Below are 20,384 nucleotides of genomic sequence, written 5' to 3'. Positions count from 1 at the left end.
TCAATTCGTATAAGGATTTTGAAGCTTTATTGAACAAGTTTTACACAAACCTTTATAAGCTTCAGGCACTTTATACCCTTCAGGAATTTCCATATAAATTCCGTTGTCTAATGTGCCATACAAATAGGTTGTGACAACATCCATCAGATGCATATCAAGTTTTTCATGGACTGCCAAATTTACAAGATACCTAAAGGTGATTGCATCCACCACAGGAGAATGTCTCCATATAATCAATGCAAGGCCTTTGTGAAAATCCTTGTTCCATAAGTCGTGCTTTATATCTAACGACTTCACTTTTATCATTTCGTTTTCGCACAAAAATCCATTTATATCCCACTGGCTTTATTCCTTCAGGTGTTCGAACTATACGTTCGAATACTTCACGTTTTTCAAGTGAAGTTAATTATGCCTGGATAGCATCTTTCCATTTTGGCCAATCATTTCTCTGTCCACATTCATCGACAGATCTTGGTTCAAGATCCTCATCTTGTTGCATTATTTCAACAGCAACATTATAAGAAAAACATTATCGATAATAATATTATTTTGGTTCCACCTTTATCCGTAGAGACATAACTTATTGAGATCTCTTCATTCTTATTATTTTCAGGTACCTGGACCTCCTCTAAGGTCTTATCATTTGTTATATCACGGGACTCTTTTTGAGCAATTGCCTCCATATTATGATCTCCTAGATCATTTGCTCATTTTCGGTTTCGAGGATTTTTATCTTTGGAACCAATTGGTCTACCACGTTTCAAGCGTGGATTAGAATCATTTGCATTTATAGATTGTCCAACCGGGACATCAATTCGAATAGGAGCATTAGTAGCTGGAATATGTGAGTTAGTCACCATTGGTAGGTTAGTGAATGCATCTAGCAGTTGATTTGCTATATTTTGCAAATAAATTATTTTTTGAACCTCGTGTTCATATGATTTGTTCGAGGATCTAAATGAGATAGTGATAATGCATTCCAATCTATCTTTTTTTGCAACTGTGTATTTTCTCCCCCTAATATTGGGTATACTGATTCATCAAAATGGCAATAAGCAAATCTTGCCGTAAATAAATCTCCAGTCATAGGTTCCAAATATTTTTATAATAGAAGGAGATTCATACCCAACATATATCCCCAACCTTATTTGGGGTCCCATCTTTGTGCGTTATGGTGGAGCAATTGGAACATATACCACACATCCAAATATTCTAAGATGATAAATATTTGACTCCTGACCAAAAGCCAATTGTATTTGGGAGATGTTATGATAACTTGTGGGTCTGATTCGCACAAGAGCTGCTGCATGCAAACCCCATGGCGAAATGAGACGTTTTGTTCTCATAAACATTGGTCTAGCAATTAATTGGAGGCGTTCGATCAATGATTCCGCTAGACCATTTTGAGTATGAACATGAGCAACTAGATGCTCAATTTTTATCCCAGCTGATATGCAATAATCATTAAAGGCCTGGGACGTAAATTCACCAGCATTATCAAGACGAAGTGTCTTAATTGCATAAGTTGAAAACTGTGCTCTTAATCTTATTAATTGAGCTAGTAACCTCGGAAAAGCCAAATTGCGGGTTGATAACAAGCACATATGTGACCATCTTGTAGATGCATTTATCAAAATCATATAATATCTGAATGGTCCACATGGAGGCTGTATGGGCCCACATATATCACCATGTATACGTTCCAAAAATGCAGGAGATTCAACTCCAACGTTAATTACTGATGGTCTAATAATCAGTTTGCCCTGAGAACATGCAACACAAGAGAATTCTTTAGTTTGAAGAATCTTCTGGTTCTTCAATGAATGACCATGTAAATTCTCAATTATTTTTCGCATCATATTATAACCGGATGGCCCAACCGGTGGTCTCAATATGATAGCCATTTTGGCGAATATCTTTGAAACTCAACAAGTTTATTTGAGACCTACTACAGGATAATGCATCATTAACAGCCAATACAGTTTCTCTTGGTAGTAATATAGTCGCTCTTCCAGATCCCTCAATTAATTTTGTACTGCCAGATATTGGTATGATATTGGCTTCTTTCATAATTAAATAAGAGAAATATCTCTTATCTTTTAATATGGTGTGCGTCGTAGCACTATCCAGAAGACATATTTCTTCTTTATTATTCATGCGGCCAATTGAAGACTGAGAAGTTTTCACACTCTTCATAAAGAAAAAAAAACATCATAAGTAATATTGAAAAATTTAAGAACAAAAGAAACTTAGGAAAATAAATACTAACAACATAAAAAGTTTTATTAAAATATGAACAAAAAAAATACGTTTATTCTTATAATTTTTCCCAATACTAAGTCTTCAGTTATAATGCTCAAAGAAGTCTCAAGCTTCTAAATGAGTAATATCTGCAAGGCCTTCAAAAATATCATCTTTATAGGCAAGGTTTGCTTCAACTTTATCATGATTATTCATAGGCCCCGCGTCAAAATCATTTTGAAAAGTCAAATGAGTCTCAACTTTATTTTGTTTCCCTTTTATAGATGCTTGATAAAGTTTGACAAAATATTCAGGTGTACGACAATTCGTGCCCAATGATTTTTCATACCACATCGGTGGCAAATATTACCTTTACCTTTTGAAGGATTATTCCGAGAACCCTTATTGTTCTCGTGTTTATAACGACCACCACCATGGCGATTATTATTTCGCCCCTTGCTACACCCACGCATATTTATACGGCCACGATAATTATTTTGTCTTCATTCAGACTTAGGATCTATCACTCCCAGATTTACCTCTGGAAATGGAGCTGATCCAGTGGAGCAGGTTTCATGATTTTTCAGTAAAAGGGCATTATGTTGTTCAGCCACCAAAAGGCATGAAATTAACTCATAATTGTAACGACCCGACCGGTTATTTTGAGCTCTAGCATGTCGTTCGGTAGTTTGAGACCATGAGTAGCTTCACTTCAGGTATTATGACTTGTACGTGTGGTCGGAATTGATTTCAGGAAGTTCGGAGTTGATTTAGAGAGAAAATTCTCATTTCGGAAGGTTTAAGTTGGGAGAATTCACTAAGGTGTGATTTTTGAGTAAACGACCTCGGAATCGGGATTTGAAAGTTCCAATAGGTTTGTATGATGATTTTGTACTTGGGCGTACGTTCTGATCGGGTTTTGGATGATCCGGGAGCGTTTCGGCGCCTATTGAGGAAAGTTGGCATTTTCGAAGGATTTCCTAAATTTGGGTTAGAGTGAATTTCAGTGTTATCATATCCGTTTGGAATTCCCAGTCTAGAACTAGCTCCGTATGGTGATTCCGAAAGTGGATTTGGAGGCCCGTAGGTCATTTCGGGATCATTTGGCGAAAGTTGGAAAATTTAAAGGTTTTTAGAAAGTTTGACCGGTAGTGGACTTTTTTTATATCGGGGTCGGATTCCGATTTCTAAAGTTGGAATAGGTCCATAATGTCGAACGTGACTTGTGTGCAAAATTTGAGGTTAATCGGACGTGATTTGATAGGTTTCGACATCGAATGTAGAAATTTAAAGTTCTAAAGTTCATTAAGCTTGATTTGGGATGCGATTCATGGTTTTGATGTTGTTTGATGTGATTTAAGGCCTCGGTAAAGTTTGTGTTATGTTTCTAGACTTGTATGGGTGTTTGATTTGGAGCCTCGGGGCCTCGGGTGAGTTTCGAATAGGTTTAAGTTGTGTTGCACTTGTTTTTGATGCTTCGTCGTCGTTTCTTCAAGCATAAATGGTACCACATTAAGCAAATGAACTCCAAATTCAGTTTTTGTTGAACCATTAGATCCGTATCGTAATTACAGATCCATAGCAAAATGAATCATCGAATTAGGATATCGTATAAGAGAGTTATGCCCATTTCTGTATCGGGAAAAACTGATGGTTTCTGGTGTGATCGCAATTGCAATGCCCTGTTCGCAATTACGAATTTTTGTCGCAAATGCGACCTTTTCCACCCCTATTCTTGTTCTCAATTGCAAAGGCTTCTTCTCTTTCGCGAGGGTTCGCAATTGCGAACTCTGGATCGCAAATGCGACACCTGTAGCTTGTTTTCAGTTGTGTAACTCGGGTTTTTGCTTCATTTTATCATATTTTGAACCCTAGGTCCGAGAGTGGGTGATTTTGAGAGGGGAATTTTGTATCAAATCATTGGTTAAGTGCCTCTAACCAATTTTTAACTATATTTTATGATTATACCTTAGATTTAACATCAAAATTCATGAGAATCTAAAGAAAATTTTGGGGAAAATTGTAAAATATTTCAAAATGTAAAATAATGATCTGAAGGACGAATTGGTATCGGAATTTGATAATTTTGGTATAATTGAACTCGTATCGGAATGATGTTCAGGTTCTATAAATTTTATCGGGTTCCGAGGTGCGGGCCCAGGAAAATGACTTTTGTTGACTTTTTGCAAGTTGTGTAAGGATCATAGCTTTGTTAATTGGAATTGTTTTCTCTTGCATTGTATGACGTGTTTAAGTCGTCTTTGGCTAGATTGAGCCAAGCAGTGGCGAATTGGTAAAGGAAAAGCTAAATTGATTATTGAGTTGGCCGAATTGAGGGTTTGAGCATAATCTTGGACCGGAAAGGGGGCTTTGAGGCGAGGTAAGTTTCCTTTCTAACCTTGTAAGAGGGTATTAACCCCATAGGTGAAATAATTCGATATGTGTTCCTAATTGTGGGGGCTATGTATGCACGAGGTGACGAGAGTCTGTGCGTAACTACTATTATGCTTAAGTCCGGGTAGTATAGGACCCAAATCATGCTATACTTGCGATGTCTGCAACCTTCTTGTTAATTTGATTGCTTAAATCACATTGAACTTGGTAAAGGAATTTTAAAAGGATAAAATTTATTTTCTTGACCGTTAAATTAGAACTTGCATTTCCTTGAATAATTGCCCTTAATAAAATCTTGATTTGGTTGTTTGAATGTGTTTATCTTTTTGTGGAGCGGGCTGAACGCCTCGGCACATTTAATAGATGCATCTATGGTTCGTGCCGTTTGACCCTCGGTAGTGCACAATTTATTTATATATAGAATCGGGTCGTACAACCTCGGCATGATTTGTGCATGATTGTATTGATTACTTTGAAATTTTTAATAATTGATACTGCTTCATTGGCCTGAGATATACATTGATTTATGATGAAAAATAAATTTGGAAAACTCTTATTAATAAAAGAATTGGTTATTTCCTACTTGATCTTATGCGACGTGAAGCGCTTGTTATAAATCGGGATTTAAGGAATTGTAATGGTACTACAGATGTGGTGCAAGATGTTTCTCCATGCGTAATTGATTGGGCTATTATCGTCGCCTTGCGGAAGGCCGTTCTGTCGTTTCAGCTCAGTATCATGTCACGACCCCAACCCCCGGTCGTGATGGCGCCCAACACAATGCTAGGCAAGCCCGACCATTTCAGCACTCTCAATCCCTCACATAGAGTTCGTTACCAATTAACAGGGTTCAAATACCAAATTAACATAAAACACAAGTCTGAAACAGTGGATACAATGCGCTGAAAGAACGTAATAACATCACTACAAGCCCACCGATCCGGTGTCACGAGTCAAGAGCCTCTAATACAAGTCTGAGAAACAGCCTAAACAAAAGATAGTCTAAAATACTGAAAGTAAAGAGGATAGAGGGAGAAATCGGGTCTGCGGACGCCATGCAGCTACCTCGATGACTCCGGTGAGATCTGAACAGCAGAGACAGCTCAATCTACGCCTCCGAAATACCTGTATCTGCACACATGGTGCAGGGAGTAATGTGAGTACTTCGACTTAGTGAGTAATAGCAATAAATAATGACTGACGGAAAGAAATCTCGTAAAGAGCACTAAGCAGTTCTATATCAAGCAGTAAGAACATTTAAACAACAACTAAATGAAGAAGCCAGGAAAAAACCTTTAAGCCAGTACCCAACTCATTTATTTCTCATAATAACCGAAATCATAGTATACCGCTGCAGCGTGCAGCCCGATCCGTATAAATATACTACTGCGGCGTGCAGCCCGATCCATATTATATATATACTGCTGCGGCGTGCAGCCCGATCCAATAATAATAGTCGACTGCGCTCACTGGGGGTGTGCAGACTCCGGAGGGGCTCTACAGCCCAAGCGCTATACTGCTGCGGCGTGCAGCCCGATCCACATAATATACTGCTGCAGCGTGCAGTCTGATCCATATAAGTATACTGCTGCGGCGTGCAGCCCGATCCATATAAGTATACTGCTGCGGCGTGCAGCCCGATCCACATAATATATCGGTCATCCTCACTATTGGGTTCTCAACCCCTCTCAGTCAATATAAACTTCGCCCCTCGGGCATACTAAGATAAGATAGGGATTCCAGCCCTCATATTACTCTCATTTTGGTTTAGCCAGTTCATATTTTAGTAAAGTGAGGTCAATCAGTACAAATGCCCCTACGGGTTCTACAGGTCGGCACAAGGCCCCAAACATGGCTACTAGCCCAAACTATAATGATATTAATTAAGCCTCCATCAAAAATACAGTAGAATCATCAATCGGGATGGACCAAGTCCAAATCCCCAGCAGTAATGGACCCCACGCTCGACATGCAGCGTGTGTCTCACCTCAACATAGCACTACGTTGTGCAAATCCGGGGTTTCAAACCCTCAAGACATCGTTTATAACCATTACTCACCTCAAGCCGGACAAAGCCCTAGCTCGCTATGCCCTTGCCTCGCAAATCAACCTCCTCGCGCGTCGAATCTGGCCAAAACCACAACGAATACGTTACAATAGGCTAAGGGAATATAACCCAATCGAAAAGACTCGAAAAACATCGAAATTCACGAAGTTGACAAAACCCGAGCCCCGGTCCCACTTCTCGAAAAATCAGAAAATTAACATCACCGGATTCCTTATCTCGCCACGAGTCTATACATATCAAAATTACCCAAATCGGAGTCCATTTGACCCCTCAAATTCCACTTTGAAATATCAAATTCCCAAGCCCTAGCTTTACCCTCTTTTGATGAATTTCCACAAATTTCAATGCAAATTCTACCATTAATTCATGTATTTAGGCCAAGGAACTCACCTCCAATCACACCTAGACGAAATCCCATTCAAATTCCGTCCAAGAGCTCTCAAGGTCGATCAAAAATGGTGGAAATGGACTTATGCTCGCGGAACAAAATAAGCTTTAAAACCCTTCTAAGAACAGTGATTTTCGCATCTGCAGTTCCTTTACCGCTTCTGCGGTTATAATTCTGCTTCTGCGGATCTTCATTAAACCAACGACCACTTCTGCGGTCCCCTGTCCGCATATGCGGACCCCGCTTCTGCGGTTACTTGTCCGCTTCTGCGGAAGCACCAAGGCCTCACCTTTACGCACCTGCGACTATTCCACCGCATCTGCGGCCTCGCAAATGCGGCTTCCCTACCGCATCTGCGGATCCTTCCATCCAGGCCAATGACCGCACCTGCTATCTTTCTTCCGCACCTGCACAACCGCATCTGCGGTTCCTTTTCCGCAGATGCGGAAATACCAGAAACCAGGCATACCAGCAATCTCATAAGTCCAAATTTCATCCCGATGGCTATCCGAAATCACCCTGAGGCCCCCGGGACCTCAACCAAAAGTGCCAATCCATCTTAAAATATCATTTAAACTTGCTCCAATCATCAAAATACCACAATTAATACCAAAACCCTCAAATTACATCGGATTCAAGCCTAAGTTCTTCTAAAACTTCCGAATTACGCATTTGATCAAAAACCCTACCGAAACACCTCCGAATGATCTGAAATTTTGCACACATATCCAAAATCTCCTAACGAAGCTACAGAAACTCTCGGAATCCCATTCCGACCCTCGGATCAAAATCTCACCTAACAACCGGAATTCGCCAAAATACTAACTTCGCCAATTCAAGCCTAATTCTACACCGGACCTCCGAAACCAATTCCGATCACGTTCCTAAGTCACAAATCATCCCCCGAAGCTAACCAAATCACCGGAAATCACATCCGAGCCCTCTAACTCATAAGTCAACATCCGGTTGACTTTTCCCAGGCAAACCTTCCTTAAAGAGACTATGTGTCTCATTTCCATCCAAAACCAATCCAAATCGACTCATTCACTCAAGACTCTTATAGTAAAACATAAGGAAGCAGAAAATGAGGAAAACGGGGCGGTAACTCACGTGACGACGGGCCGGGTCGTCACATATCAGTACTACCTAAAGTTTTGAGATTTGGCATTGATTTTATGATGAGACGTACGTTGCTATCGCACAGTGTTGGTGTAATGGTCGGATGCTTTTCTCTGCGTCGAAGCAGTGAATGACTTGGAAGGAGATTTACTCAGTGCATGATTCGAATATTCAGTATTTTATATCCGGCAGAGGAAAGGCAACCGGACTATGAATGTTCAGGTTTAGATCGATGGAGTAACGAGATTGGTATTTTCGAGCGTAGTGGAATTTTTATCTGTGATGTGGTGTCGTTGTCCTTGTTGAATGTGTTAGGTTCGCCGGTGTCATGGCCTTCTTTAATGCGCCTTTGGGGCAGAGTATTGTGAAGTAGTACCGGGAAAGTGGCCGTCAGAGATCGCGGTGTGCGGGTGGTTGAGGAACGAGTCCGTGTTCTTAGTGTTGATGTCTCGAGAAAGATGGTCTTCAGAAAGGTTAAAGTTGATAGCGATCTATTGGTCCAAGTGCTACAGAGATGGATTTTTGATTTAAGGCAACAACTAGGCGGCGAAGGATGAGGAAGGACATGTGGAAGTGTCATGTGGTGGTTAAATTTCTAGAAGGCCAGGTGTAAGAAGCAGAAGTTGAGTAGTTTCTTAAAGGAGAGGGTTTGACCAAAGTGGGAGAGTGGTAAAGTAGCATATGGGTTCAATGGTAGGATAACTACACGCCTTGAGGAAAGTTTAAAGTGATTTGGATTTCATGGTGGACAGTGACTAGGCCTACGGGCTCAATTTGGAATATTGGCTATTATACGGAGAAAGGTTGGATACAACGGAAAGGAGTTTGCTCTATATGAAGAGGAGTGAAACATGACTTTGGATTGGAATGTATCGTCGCACCTTTAATTGATGTCCAAGGGGAGTGAACGGACTTGTACAGCTGGTGAATGAGCACGGGCTCAGGATGGTTTACTGATTTTGCAGAATTTGTACCCAGTGCAGCGACGTTGGAAGATGTCAGCATATAATTTCCACATGTGTGTTATCTCTTGTGATCAGGTTGGCGGTCGCGTGGTTTTGACGAAGCTTTTATGAAGAATTCTACTAGCTATCCGGTAAGAGGTCGAATATGCGAATATGGTTAGTGATTCAGAGTGTTCATGAAATGCTAATAGAAAGATTTCGAGAAATTTGGCAGGTTGATTGTGCAAGATCATGTCAACGATGAAGAAAGAATCTTGGTGGGCTCCAGGTTTATGCAATGGTAGCTTCAAGCTAAGTGGGAGAGCACCATTGCCTACGATTGGATTGTATGGTTATCTACTAAAGAGGTTTCTGGTTATTGGCATATTGATGGGTTATTATGACTAAGGAAAGAGAACATCAATGGTAATTTGAGCAAAGGATTTGAGGAATGTGTGCTATAATAGGCCTTATCGATTCACATTCAGGCTTTGGGAAGACTCAGGATTTATGCTTTATGTAGAGGTGAGTTACAAGGAAGGTGATTTGGCTGGTGCTTCTTTGAAAGGGTATTCATGTGATAGCAGAGCCTTGGAGTTGATTATATTCGGGACCAAGTCACAGTGGGTTACTCTCAACAACGGTCATAGTGGATTCAAAAGTTAAAGTGTGGTGCGCGGGGATTTTGAGTCCGTAGTATGGTTGAGTATTGAGCTTTTGCAGCGGATTATGAAAGGGACTTGGAGTGTTCTGTGTTATCTTTGGTCTGCAGTGTAACATGAGAGGAATGGCAGAAAATGACTTCGGATTCATAGAGGAATTATCAGAATGGGTGTACCAGTTGAAGATGCGAATATGTGTATAAGAAGGGTATGAGATGGTTCGTGGGAATTGAGACAGCATGGTCTCGTGAAATAAGGTCACTCGGGATGAGCGCGGATGTGAGTTCATTATGTTTGAATGGAGCTATTATTATTTCTAAGGCAAGTTAAGAATGAATTAGGAGGCTAGCAATGGTTGAATTGGCATGATGGTGGAGATGATCAGTTCCTTCTGCGCGTGGAGTTATGCATGTGATTTGTGGCGATACGTGCGAGGCTTGACGGTCGCCGTAATTGATTGTATTTGGATGCATTCGAGTATTATGGAAATTTATGTGTAGGCGGATCCCGAAAGAGTTATGGTGGTTTAGACCACTACTTGAGGATTGTATTTTCTGCGATTATGGGAATTCAGTCACGTGTTGCAATGATTCTCCTGAAACGAGTAAAGTTAAAGGTTTCAACAAAATGAAGTGTGTATCCTATTAGTGGTTAAGGGGTTATGATGATATTCTTGGGTTCTTGCATATTGGTAAGATAGGTGCGGTGAGCGGCATGAAATTTGAAAGTTAAGGATCAAGGTTGTGGTTCGGTGTCGACAAGAATGTCACAAGCTCGGATGAGCAGAAAAGGATTCAGATGGTTAGAGTAAGCTGGTGTTGTCTTTAGTGTCACCTGAGATCGGTGTCCAGTGTAAGATGCTTGGTGTACTGATTTGTGGATTCTTGATTCGCTTTACAACATTATTATGGCCGATGGTATGGATGTGCAGACTTGTTACCTGGTACGGAAGGTCGTGGGAGCGTATCCCACGGGAAGATGGTATAAGTGTGACAGGTAGTCACCTAATTGAATAAATATTGAAACCAAGTATGGAGATTGGGGTACTATCATTAATGTGAGAATTTATGCCTGAAGGGCGCTCGGTTCATTTGGTTGTGGACAATGAAAGTTTGTTCCGGATTTGATGGTTGTTTTTGTGTTTCATGGGAAGAAAAAAAAAGGTTATTGTGAATCCTTGAAAGGTTATTAGCCCAGTGTGGTACGATCAGAATCGGCTTGAGGTTCGTGGATGGATCTAAATATGAATGTGGGCTCTATATCAGGCCGGATGTGTTCATTTCAGCATAGCTCTCCTTATGGAGGAGTAGTCGGACATTGGATGTTATTTAGTCGTCGACTATTTCATGCAATACTATATTGTGCCGTGTGGGTTGTGAAACGGCTTGACTAATTGCATATGTGTTGAGGTTACGCGTAGCGATGGTGTTATGTGAGCAGGATGGCTCTCGAGATGTAGATCATATATTGCACCTTACTTGTACTTGAGTTTCGTGGTGTATGGCTCTATCCATCTCCCCAGAATTTGTATTATGCACTTCCGTGCTTGTGGTTGATATTCGGGTATTTCACAGGTATGAGCATTTTAGCTCGGTAAGTATTTCCTTTATGAGATTATTATGTGTGGGTCGTGTGGCACGCCACCACGGGTACATTATTTGGATCGGGTGGCACGCCTCCACGGGTATCATGGGATCAGGTTGCACGCCGCAACGGTATTATGTGAGGATTGAGTTGCAAGCTACAATGGTGTGATGTTGAGTACAGTTCCCCATATCTACCTTTGTGTGTTTTGTTTCTCATTTTCTGAGGAAGGTTCATAACATCCCTTCGGTTGTTTAATTAGTTGCGTAGGCGAAGTAGTTCTTTCCAGAGTTTGTTTTCCTCATATTTCACATTCGAATTGTGGCTTATTGGCATCATATGGGACTTTTGGTAGTGTCTGAGGTAGCTTATTGCCTGAGCATCTTGTACTAGGTGAGACGATATTATTGCACCTGGGATTAGCGCGATCAGATTTGTATGAAGTACATTACAGAGTAAATATCGATATTCAAGTCTAGAGTGAGGTAATGGTCCTTGTCAAGAGGAGGAACTCAATGATTGGTCGACTCGGCAGTTGGTTATGAATTCCTACACATCTCTTCCATTGTGGCAGTATTGCAAGAGTTGGAACAGGACTTATATGTGTCATGAGGTGTGTTGTGAGCATCAGATTCGTGAAATTTCGGCTATCGTTATCAGAGGATGTCCTTATGGTCATGTGGATTATGCGATGCATGGTGTGGATTCAACAAAGGTATGCAAACATGTATTAGTGCATAATGTAGTGTGTAGTGACTGATACGGTGTTCATATGTTGAAAGCGGGCCTGGTGGAAATTTCTGAATGTTGGAATTTGGCTCTAAGGCTAATTTGACTAAGTAAAAGGGAGAATCTTCAGACTGGCTCGAGCTAGTGTGATCAACTGAGTCGTGGTGGCACAGGTAGGTGCACGAGGTGTTAAACAGTGACTTCAGACAACTCTAGCGTAATCCTTAGCACGTGCGAGGACGAACGCATGTTTAAGTGGGAGAGAATGTAACGACCCGACCAGTCGTTTTGAGCTCTAGCGTGTCATTCAGCAGTTTGAGACCATGAGTAGCTTCACTCCAGGTATTAAGACTTGTACGTGTGGTCGGAATTGAGTTCGGCAAGTTCAGAGTTGATTTAGACAGAAAATTCTCTTTTCGGAAGCTTTAAGTTGGGAGAATTCACTAAGGTGTGATCTTTGAGTAAATGACCTCGGAATCGAGATTTGAAAGTTCCAACAGGTTCGTATGATGACTTTGGACTTGGACGTACGTCCGTATCGGGTTTTGGATGACCCGTGAGCGTTTCGGCACCTATTATCGAAAGTTGGCATTTTGGAAGGATTTCTTAAATTTGGGTTGGAGAGCATTTCAATGTTATCAATGTCCGTTTGAAATTCCGAGTCTAGGAATAGCTCCGTATAGTAATTCGGGGTCATTTGGCGAAAGTTGGAAAATTTGAAGGTTTTTGGAAAGTCTGACCGGGTGTGTTCTTAATATCGGGGTCGGATTCCGATTCTGGAAGTTGGAGTAGGTCCGTAATGTCGAACGTGACTTTTATGCAAAATTTGAGATTAATCGGACGTGATTTGATAGGTTTCGGCATCGAATGTAGAAGTTTGAAGTTCTAAAGTTCATTAAGCTTGATTTGGGGTGCGATTCATGGTTTTGACGTTGTTTGATGTGATTTAAGGCCTCGAAAAGTTCGTGTTATGTTTTTAGACTTGTGTGGGTGTTTGGCTTGGAGCCTCGGGGGCCCGGGTGAGTTTCGAATATGTTTAGGTTGTGTTGCACTTGTTTTTGATGCTTCGTCGTCGTTTCTTCAAGCATAAATGGTATCACATTAAGCGAATGAACTCCAAATTCATTTTTTATTGATCCATTAGATCCGTATCATAATTACTGAGCCATAGCAAAAAGAATCATCGAATTTGCACATCATATGAGAGAGTTATGCCCATATATGTGTCGGGAAAAAATGTTGATTTCTGGTGTGGTCGCAATTGCGAATATCCCTATCGCAATTGCGATGCCCAGTTCGCAATTGCGAACTTTTTGTCGCAAATGCGACCTTTTCCAGCCCCGCTCTTGTTCGCAATTGTGAAGGCTTCTTCGCTTTTGCGAGGATTCGCAATTGATCGCAAATGCGACACCTGCAGCTTGTTTTCAGCTGTGTAACTCGGGTTTTTGCTTCATTTTATCATATTTTGAACCCTAGGTCCGAGAGTGGGCGATTTTGAGAGACGATTTTCGTATCAAATCATTGGGTAAGTGCCTCTAACCAATTTTCAATTATATTTTGTGATTAGACCGTAGATTTAACATCAAAATTCATGAGAATCTAAAGAAAAATTTGGGGAAAATTGTAAAATCTTTCAAAATGTAAAATGATGATTTGAAGGAAGAATTGGTATCGGAATTTGATAATTTTGGTATGGTTGAACTCGTATCGAATGGGTGTTCGAATTTTTAAATTTTATCGGGTTCTGAGGTACGGGCTCGGGGAGTTGACTTTTTGCAAGCTGTGTAAGGATCATAGCTTTGTTAATTGGAATTATTTTCTTTGGCATTGTTTGATGTATTTAAGTCGACTTTGGCTAGATTTAGCCGAGTAGTAGCGAATTGGTAAAGGAAAAGCTAAATTGAGTATTGAGCCGAATTGAGGGTTTGAGCATAATCTTGGACCGAAAAGGGGGCTTTGAGGCGAGGTAAGTCTCCTTTCTAACCTTGTATGAGGGAATTAACCCCATAGGTGAAATAATTCGATATGTGTTCCTAATTGTGGGGGCTACGTACGCACGAGGTAACGAGAGTTCGTGCATAGATACTATTATGCTTAAGTCTGGGTAGTCTAGGACCCAAATCATGCTATACTTGTGATGTATGCAACCTTCTTGTTAATTTGATTGCTTAAATCACATTGAACTTGGTAAAGGAATTTTAAAAGGATAAAATTCGTTTTCTTGACCGTTAAATTAGAATTTGCATTTCCTTGAATAATTGCCCTTAATAAATTCTTGATTTGGTTGTTTGAATGTGTTTATCTTTTTGTGGAGCGGGCTGAACGCCTCGCAGATTTAATAGATGCATCTATGATTCATGCCGTTCGACGCTTGGCTGTGCACAATTTATATTTATATATTGAATCGGGTCGTACGACCTCGGCATGATTTGCGCATGATCGTATTGATTGATTTGGAATTTATAATAAGTGATACTTCTTCATTGGCCTGAGATATACATTGGTGTATGATGAAAAATAAATTTGGAAAACTCTTATTAATAAAAGTATTGGTTATTTACTTCATGATATTGAGCTTACAGCCATTCTATACAACTCATGTTTAGATTATATCATTGGCATTTTACTTATAGCCCATAGTAAGTGTCGTAGTCAATCCCTCGTCACTATTTCTTCGAGGTTAGACTGGATACTTACTGGGTACGCATTGTTTTCGTACTCATACTACACTTGATGTATATTTTGTTGTACAGGCACATGTATGTCTAGTGGCCTTGTGGGCACATCAGCGTGGTTGATACGGGGACTTAGGTGAGCTGCATATTATGTTACGATTTGCAGCCAACGGAGTCTCCTTCAGAGTATTTATATTTCTCTCTCCTGTCCAATATTGTATTCCGGACAGATGATGCATTTTATTTTATTTTTCCTAGTTGATGCTCATGCACTTGTGACATAAGTTTTGGGGTAATTATGGGTTGCTCAGTATTGAAATGGTTAAAATATTATTATTTACTCTGTAATTTCATCTTTTTACTATTAAATTGAAGGAAATTATGATTTTGAAAAATACTAAAATGAGAATCAAGTTTATTATCTATTGTTGGCTTGCATGACAGTGGTGTCCGGCGCCATCACGACCTTTAATGGATTTGGGATCGTGACAAGAATATTTCTTATAGCCCTTTTCACGGTGTTGATGTTGTAACACTATATTTGGGGCATGAAAAGTGGAAAGAGTCTTTTCCAACATGTCCTCATCATTTATAGGTTTCCCACATAATTTTGGTTGGGGAATTATTCTATATACAGCAGAATTATATTCACTTATGGTCTTATAATCTTGTAGTCGTAAGTGCATCCACTCACGACGAGCTCTTGGCAATACCGTGGGCTTTAGGTGGTCATATCGTTCCTTCAAACTAGTTCATAATTAAAATGGATCTTTCAAGGTTAAATATTCACTTTTTAACCCTTCATCAAGATGATGGCAAAGGAAAATCATGGCTTTCACCTTATCCTGACTTGATGCTTCATTTCCTTCTTTAGTAGTGTCACCAAGACCTTTAGCTTCAAGGTGAATTTCAGCATCAAGTACCCATGGTAAATAGTTATTCCCAAAGGTGTCAAGTGCCACAAATTCAAGCTTTGTCAAATTCGACATAATGAAAACTATCATAGAAAGTAAGTGAATTAGAATGATAAGAATTATTATCAATGCATACCATTTATAGTTATAGAGCAATATACTAAATCATAAAATTAAGGGGACATGTGTTGCTACTTCATTATATATCAAAGTAAACTAAAGCATAATCTTTAATTATACTATGTGTACTAAATGCAATCGTATAATTACTAACCTCAATAAGTTTAATTAATAAAGCATCATTTATGTCGATTACTTTGTCTACTAAAGTATAAAACATTGTAAGGTAAACTAATATGATAAATATCCTCACCCATGTACAAGTTTTACAAAATAAAATAAAATTTTTGAAATAGAAAATGAAGAAACGAGTATTAATTTAATAGCATATATAGTCATGATTACATGGAGAGAAAAAAAATCATCTTCATTCTAACTAATATGCTAATTATATACATTCTAACAGATGATTGTATACTTTATCTTTACCAAAAACTAAACTAGGATCAGATAGTAATTAATGGAACATACATTTTAAAATTGAAACTGGCACAAAATTAAAGTTAATAGCCTTCTATTATATATATATATATATAGCTTAAAACGTTGCTAGGAATAAAACTGTAAATACATACCGGATGAAAAGTAGACTCAACTTCAAAAGACGGGTATGAACTTAGAGCCCCGTGGAGCAGGCAAAGTAACTATGATTTGAGCAACTCGTGCTGATAACGCATTATAAAATTATAGCAATATAAGCCAAGAAATATAGATAAAACTTTTCTTCTATCAAGTTGTATTTAAGTCTATCTTATTGATGTCTTTTGTAGAATCAAAAATACCGTATATATATATATATATATATATATATATATATATATATATATATATATATATATATATATATATATATTGTTATGAAACAATAAAGCAGAAGAAGAATATAGCCAAGAAAAGTAGAGAGAGAATTCTTATTGATATTGGGATGAATTACAATGGAATAGAACTCTCTATTTATAGGGAGAGAGTGACTTAGCCACCAAGTAATAANCGCAAGTATCCTCTTTTTAAGATTGGCATTCATTCCAGATCTGGCGGACTCTTGCTTCTGGGAACTGTCCGTCAGGGCTAATTTCAACCACCTGAGCACTAAGATTGCCATCTTTTGGCACTATTTGGCACCTCCCGAGTTGCCTTAAAACCCGATACGGGGCATAGGGCTGGATGCTCTTAAGACCCATCAAAAGGAAGTGCGGCCCCGTTGCTGGCATATATATGATTTCATTGACAGGAAACCATCCAAATGTCCATTCTATTTGACTAGCAGTGAGGGACCGAAAGTACGAAGTCCAGCCCGTGAATCCCTCGGGCAAGCTGATCCCCTTAATCCTTGTGTAAAACTCCTCTAGACATGTCTTCTTTGTGGACCCATAACTCAGGAACTGAGGGCGATGGCACAAGTGTTCGGTCATCCACATTTGCAACAACAAATTGCACCCCTCGAAGAAGTCTCCCCCGGCTTTGCAGGTTGTAAGAGCGCGGAAGATTTCGGCTAATATCATGGGCGCAAGAGTGCTTTTGGCTTGAGTGAGTAGAGTGCTGACGACCCCGGCTATTTTTATGTCAATGTTTCCGTCTTTCCTTGGAAATACCACAAGCCCCAAAAAGACCACCATAAAAGCAAAACGTCTATGCTCCTCCCATTTTTGGCGGTTCCCTTTGCTACATATCTTGTTTTCCGGGTTGTTGAAACCTCCTACATGGCCATATCTGTGATATATGAATTGTGGCGTACAAAAGCCATTTGCCAAATCTGCATTGTGGACTGTCCTGCTTATTTTCAGCGAGTCTAGAAATCTGTGCACAGCCGCAGGTCTCGGGGCCGCCAAGTACTTATGCCTTAAGGGAACCTCATCTTTTCCGATGTAGCCGGCTATTTCCTCTAGTGTTGGGGTCAACTCAAAGTCCGAGAAATGGAAGACGTTATGTGCTGGGTCCCAACAGGTGACCAATGCTCTGATGATATCTCCCCGAGGCACAATCTCCAACAAACCGGTAAGCCCTTTCAAATATTTTTTGACCTCATCTTGCCCTTCTCCTCCTAAGTCGTTCCACCACAGACGCAACTCCAAAGGGATTTTATGCATGATTGAAAAAGATTCATTTTGAGTCGTGCTCATCCTGCACATCTATTAAGGTGATTTAATCACTTATTTGACCTAACAATGAAAAATGACACTATTTTTTGTTCAAATTTCCAATTTAAAACAAATGACCGGTTTTGCAAGTACAACCTTTCAGCACTTCGGGGAGAAGATTTTAAGGCTGTGCCTGCTAACCGTTGAACTGACTCAAGGTGGCTGTTCTTGCAAAAACAGCCTTCCGGCACCCGTTTGGGACATTCGGCTTATTTTAAACAAGAATGGTGGCACCCGACTTATTCATGACGAAATTAAAAATTTGGCATTTTTGGCAATTTTTAAAAAGTGGAGGTTGGACCCGATGAGGGTTGCCTACGTATCTCACATCCGGTGAGAATCAAACATGCGTAGTTCGGGCAAATAAACCTAACTATTTTTGAAAACAAGACTCTTTTTTATGTTTTGTTGGCACTTTTTCTGAAAGCAAAATTCTCTTTTTTTTTTATATTTTCTATTTCAGTGGCAAATAAACAAACTAATTTGACAATAAAACTCTTTTTGTTTTTCCATTGGCAAACAAAACAAACTAACAAAGAACTTTTTGTTATGAAACAATAAAAGAAGAAAAAGAGTATTGCAGAGCAAAGTAGAGAGAGAGAATTCTTATTGATATTGGCATGAATTACAATGGAATAGAACCCTCTATTTATAGGGAGAGAGTGACTTAGCCACCAAGTAATAAACCCTAGAATCTCTCTAAATATAGGCATTCACCATAAATACAATTCTATTTATAACACTCCCCTTTGAATATCTATTCAACAGATAATGTGCCTCGTTAAAACCTTAACTAAAAGAAAACCCAATGGGAAAACATTCTAGAAAAGGAAAAAGAGTACACATATCTAATAATACGCCTTTTGGTTGCCTCGTTAAAAACCTTGCAAGGAAAACCCAGTGGGACAAAACCTTGTAAGGGAAAAAGAGTACAACGCATATTAACTCCCCCTGATGAGAGCATCAATTCACATCCTTAAGCATTTGCATTCCAATCTTGTGCACCATCTTCAAAAGATCTTTGGTAGAGATTTGATGAACAAATCAGACATATTAACTTGAATGAATATATTGCACCTTGAAATCATCATTCTTGATAGAGATGAATTGTCTTCATATGATCTTGTTGGAATCGTCAGTTCAATATCTTCACACAAAGGTGAAAACTCTTGCTATCATTTTATCATGCATATAATTATAGCAAGATACATTTGTGCACAAATTGCACTGAGGATGTAGTACTTCATGACCATGAATTCTATATGCTTTAAGCAATTTAAATCCTTCAGGGATTATTAAGTCATATAAGCCATATAATAGATGCATATCAAGTTTTCATGTCATGCTAAAACTGATTGCACATACCATTGACTTTATACTTTCAAGTGTTTGAACTACATGTTCAAATACTTGTCTTTCATATGAAACCAATTCTATTTGAATTGGGTCTCTTCTATTTGGCCAATATTTTTGTGTCTGTATTCGACATACTTGAGGTCTTCATCTATACTTAGCGCTATGATAGATGTCGTCGACGAACATTTTATATCGGTTCCAATATTTTTTTTCATATAGACATAACATAGATATCTCTTCATTCATATATTTAGGTACCTGAATCTCTCATAAGATTTTATGAAGTGTTATGTCATGTGATCTTCTAGATCACTTGCCTCCTTTATTGTGATCATTTTGATCATTTGCTCATCTTCTTTATCAAGAAGTTTATATGAAACCGATTTGTCTATACGCTTTAAGCGTACCATAGACTTTGTCCTTCTAGGACTTATTCTAACAGGAACATTTGCAGTGAGAATATAGTCACTTTCTTTGGGTCAGCAAATGCGTCTGGCATGCTTTGCAATATATTGCAAATAAATTATCCTTTTATGAACTTCAAGTTCATATTAGTTTATTCGAGGATCTAGATGTATAAATGATAATTCATTCCACGTAACTTTTTCTCAACTGTTTTATCTTGTCTCCCCATCATGTTAGAAAAACTAGCTTGTTTCCTCAACTTTGAGAATCCATCTTGGTGCGTTATGGTGTTAATCAAAATATACACCGCACATCAATAATAATAAGATGGAATTATTTGGTTCCTGACCCCGAACCACTTGTGAAGGGAGAAAATAATATACTTTGGTATATTACGTATATCAAATTGATATAGATAACTTTGTTCTCATAAGTAATTATTTAGCTATTAAGTGGAGGCACTCAATAAATTATTTTGCTAAATCAACTGTGATATAAACCAACTTATCAAGATGAACTTCTTGAACAGAAAATCTAAAAATTATGCTCGAAATTAAATTACTGAGCAAGTTACCTCGCAAACACCAGCCAGGTTGCGGGTTAATAATAATCGCACATGTAACCATCTCATAGATGCATCTTATGTG

Source organism: Nicotiana attenuata, unplaced genomic scaffold (assembly GCF_001879085.1).
Source record: "Nicotiana attenuata strain UT unplaced genomic scaffold, NIATTr2, whole genome shotgun sequence".
NCBI classification, from domain to species: Eukaryota; Viridiplantae; Streptophyta; class Magnoliopsida; order Solanales; family Solanaceae; genus Nicotiana; species Nicotiana attenuata.
This window is presented reverse-complemented; position numbering follows the sequence as displayed.